The sequence below is a fragment of the Elephantulus edwardii genome, unplaced genomic scaffold (genome assembly GCF_000299155.1).
Source record: "Elephantulus edwardii isolate Elephantulus edwardi_28Jun2011 unplaced genomic scaffold, EleEdw1.0 scaffold00102, whole genome shotgun sequence".
Taxonomy (NCBI): domain Eukaryota; kingdom Metazoa; phylum Chordata; class Mammalia; order Macroscelidea; family Macroscelididae; genus Elephantulus; species Elephantulus edwardii.
The window spans coordinates 11,793,892-11,797,978 of record NW_006399852.1 but is presented as its reverse complement, the minus strand read 5'-3'; positions in this window follow the sequence as shown (position 1 = coordinate 11,797,978).

The window sequence follows — 4,087 nt, the reverse complement described above, 5'->3', positions numbered from 1 at the left end:
GTGTACCTGAGTTAGTTATTTTAAGGAGTTTATTCATTTAGTTTACATAATTACAAAAGGCTTTTCATAATGTATTTTTTATTATCCATTTAGAACCTGTATTATCTCTTCTTTCGTTCATTTTTTATATTCACAATTTTTTTCTCTTAATAGTACTTTTATGATTTTAGGGACTTTGTCAAACTTTTTTTATCAAACTTTTCATAAAGCTACTTTCTAGCTCCATTTTACTTTATTGTTTTACTATTTCCTAACTCCTTGAGTTCTGCTTTTTTTTCCATTTTCACTAATTCCACTTTTTCTTGTTGTTAGGCAATGTCTAGTTGAGTATAATTCATGGTGACCCAAAGAATAGGTGATCTGAACCCTGTCCTAAACTATGCCTGGAGGACATTATGCTGAGTGAAATATCTCAGACATAAAAGGACATATACTGCATAATGCCACTGTTATAGAACGGGACTGACATCAGGGTTGGGGTAAGACTGAGAAAAACTGGATAAATTATGTATACTGTATTGAAACAGATGAAGGAAATAACAGATTAAAAGTGATATATAATTGGGTATTATGGTTATCACCAGAATCCAGAATGAAGGTTGTTTAGTGAAGTGTACTAGGGGCAGGGGGTGGAAGGGTAGGGCGAATGGGAGGATTGTATACCAATGAAGGAATTTTTCTTTTCTTTTTTTTCCAAAGAGAAGAGAGAACTGGAGGGGAGGGGTGGGCAGGGAAAAAAGTGCAACAATGAATGAATGGAAATCCAAAATCTCTGTAAAAGTTCATTAAAATTAAGAAAATAAAAAAAGATTATTATTGTAAAAATAGAAAGATAACTACAAGTCTAGTTTGTCTTATGCTGGTGTAGCCACTGCAGGTCTCTTAAAAATACACTGTTTACTGATAGAGCCTTGAATTGAACTCAAAGGTATACGACTAGTGGATCATAACAAATTGTGGCTACTTTGAGAAGAATGGGATTCTCAGAACACTTTATTATGCTCATGCATAACCTATACTTGGACCAGGAAGCAGTCATCATAACATAGCAAGAAAACAGTATGGTTCAAAATCAGAAAAGGAGTATATCAGGGATGCATCTTGACTCCATACGTTTTCAATCTTTATGTGGAAAAGATCATTCAGGAAGCTGGACTTTATGAGGAGGAATGTGGCACCAGGACTGGAGGAAAACTCATGAACAACATACATTATACAGATGGCCCAAAATTACTCACAAAAACCTAGGAGGACCTGATGCATTTGTTGCAGAAGGTCAAGGACTGTATTCTTCAATATGTATTGAAACTCGACATCCAGAAGACAAAGACTCTTACTGCTAGAGCAGTTGGCAGCACCATGATAGATGAAAAGAGAATGAGGTTGTTAACAGCTTCAGCTTCCTCAACTCCACATTCAACACTCTTGGCACCAGCAGTCAAGGAATCAAAAGACAAATTGCTCTTGGGAAGGCTGCTGTCAGAGTTCTCTAGAAAGTGCTGAAAAGCAATGATGTCAGTCTAAAAGCTAAGGTACATCTGATTCAGGCCCTAATCTTCACAATTACTTACTATGCATTAGAAAGCTGGACAATGACCAAAGAAGAATTCATACCTTTGAGTTGTGGTGCTAGAGAAGAGTATTGATCAACCCATGGACTGTCAAGAGAACTAACAGGTCTGTGATGGAGAGGGTGAAACCAGTCTGCTCCTTGGAGGCAACGATCTTGGATCTCTATCTTACTACTTTGGGCATGTGGCCAGAAGGGACCAGTTTTTAGAGAAGATATCATACTTGAAAAGAGTGGAGGATTAGCGCAGGAGAGGAAGACTCTGGATGAGATGAATTGACACAGTAACTGAGATGAGCATCGATATGTTGGAGATAGTAAGACTGGCTCAGGATAGAGCAGAATTCATTTGTATGAGTTGCTATGAGTCTCACAGGTGACTCGATGGCACATAACGACTGTATTCTCATGATATTGTTGATTCTTCTGGGGATAAATATTTGTGATTTTATTACAACATGTTGTTGAAGATAATGATGACTGCCTTTGAGTCAAGCATGACTCATAGTGACCCTATGAACAAAAGGGCTTGAAGCCCCTTTTCAACTATCGAAATTTATCAAAGTTCATAGAGTTTCCAGAGCCATGTTATTTAGGAAGTGGATGCCACTTCTGTTTCCAAACTTGTCATAGTATTTCATGGTTGTTATGTGCCATTGAATCACTTGTAATGTATAGCAACCCTATGTACAGCAGCTCTGAACCCTTCCCCGTCCTGAAATCTCACTAACACCAATCCCCATCACCCCAGTTATTTTATCAATCTATCTCTTGTGCTGTCTGTCCACCCTTCTGAGCATGATGTCCTACTCCAAGGACCTATCTCTCCTGGCCACGTGCCCAAAGTAAATGAGGCGGAGCTTCAAAATCCTAGTTTCCAAGGAAAAACTTGACTTCACCCTCTCCAAGACAAATTTATTTGTTTTCTTGGCAGTCCATGGTCTGTTCAAGACACTTTTCCAGCACCACAACTCAAAGACATCTATTCTTCTTCCATCATCCTTTGTCATTATCCAAATTTCTGAAGCATAACAAGTAATTGAGAAGACCATGACCTGGATTAGACACGTACCTTTGTATATAGACTTGACATCATTGATTTTCAGTACTCTGGAGAGGTCCCTGACAGCAGATTTTCCCAATGCAATTTGTCTTTTGATTTCCTGACTGCTGGTGTTAAGAGTGTTGTTTGTGGATCAGAGCAAACAGTAATTGTTTACAACCTCAATCTCTTTTCCGTTTGGTGCTGTCAATTGACCCAGCGGTGAGAATCTTTGCCTTCTTGATGTTGAGCTTCAATCCATATTGAAGACTACAGTCCTTGACCTTTTACAGCAACTGCTTCAGGTCAGCAGTTTCAGCAAGCAAGGTTGTGTCCTCTGCACATCAAAGTTTGTTGATGAGTCTTCCTTCAATCCTGATGCCACACTCCTCCTCAGAAAGCCCTGCTTCCCCAATGATATGTTCTGCATACCGATTGAAAAGGTACAGGGATGCATCCCTGACACACTCCTTTCCTGATTTTGAACCGTACAGTGTTTCTTTGCTCTGTTCTGAGGACTTCTTCTTCGTTCACGTATAGGTTTCTTATAAGCACAACCGAGTGCTCTGAAATTCTCCTTTTCCTCAAGGTTAGCCACAATTCATTGTGATCCACACAGTCAAATGCCTTTGCATAGTCAATGAAACACAGATAGACATTCTTCTGGTATTCTCTGCTTTCACCCAAGATCCATCTGACATTGGCAATAATGTCCCTAGCACGACTACCTCTTCTAAACCCAGCTTGTATTTCTGATAGTTCTCTGTCAATGTACTGTTCAAGTCTTTTCTGGATAATCTTCAGTAGGATTTTGCTAGTGTGTGATATTAGTGATTTTTTTTTAATAATTTCCACACTCTGTTGGGTCACCATTTTTGGGATGGAAATAAAAATGGATTTCTTCCAGTCAGTTGGCCAAGTAGTTGTCTTCCAGATTTCTTGGCATATCTTGGTGAGCACATTCAGGGCAGCATTTGTTTGCTGAAATACATAAATTGGTATTCCAACAGTTCCTGGGACTTTATTTTTTGTCAAATCCTTCAGAGCAGCCTGCACTTCCTCCTTCATGACCATTGCCTCATACTCACATGTTGTGTCTTGAAATTCTTCTGTGTTAGCCAATTATTTTTGGTACAATGACTCTGTATACTCCTTCCATCTGCTTTTTTTAAAAATTGTTTTATTAATTTTAATGAACATTTACAGATATTTTGGATTTCCATTCATTCATTGTTGTACTTTTCTCCCTGCCCAGCCCTCCCGCCCCCAGTTCATGCCTCTCATTGAAAACTAAAAGAAAACTTCTTTCATTGGTATATAGTCCCTCCCTAACCCACCGCCCCCCCTGCCCCGAGTACACTCCACTATGCAACCTTAATTCTGGACTCTTGTGAAACCATAATATGCTATCATATATCACTTTTAAATTGTTCTCTCCCTCATCTGTTTCAATGCAGTATACACAATGTATCCAG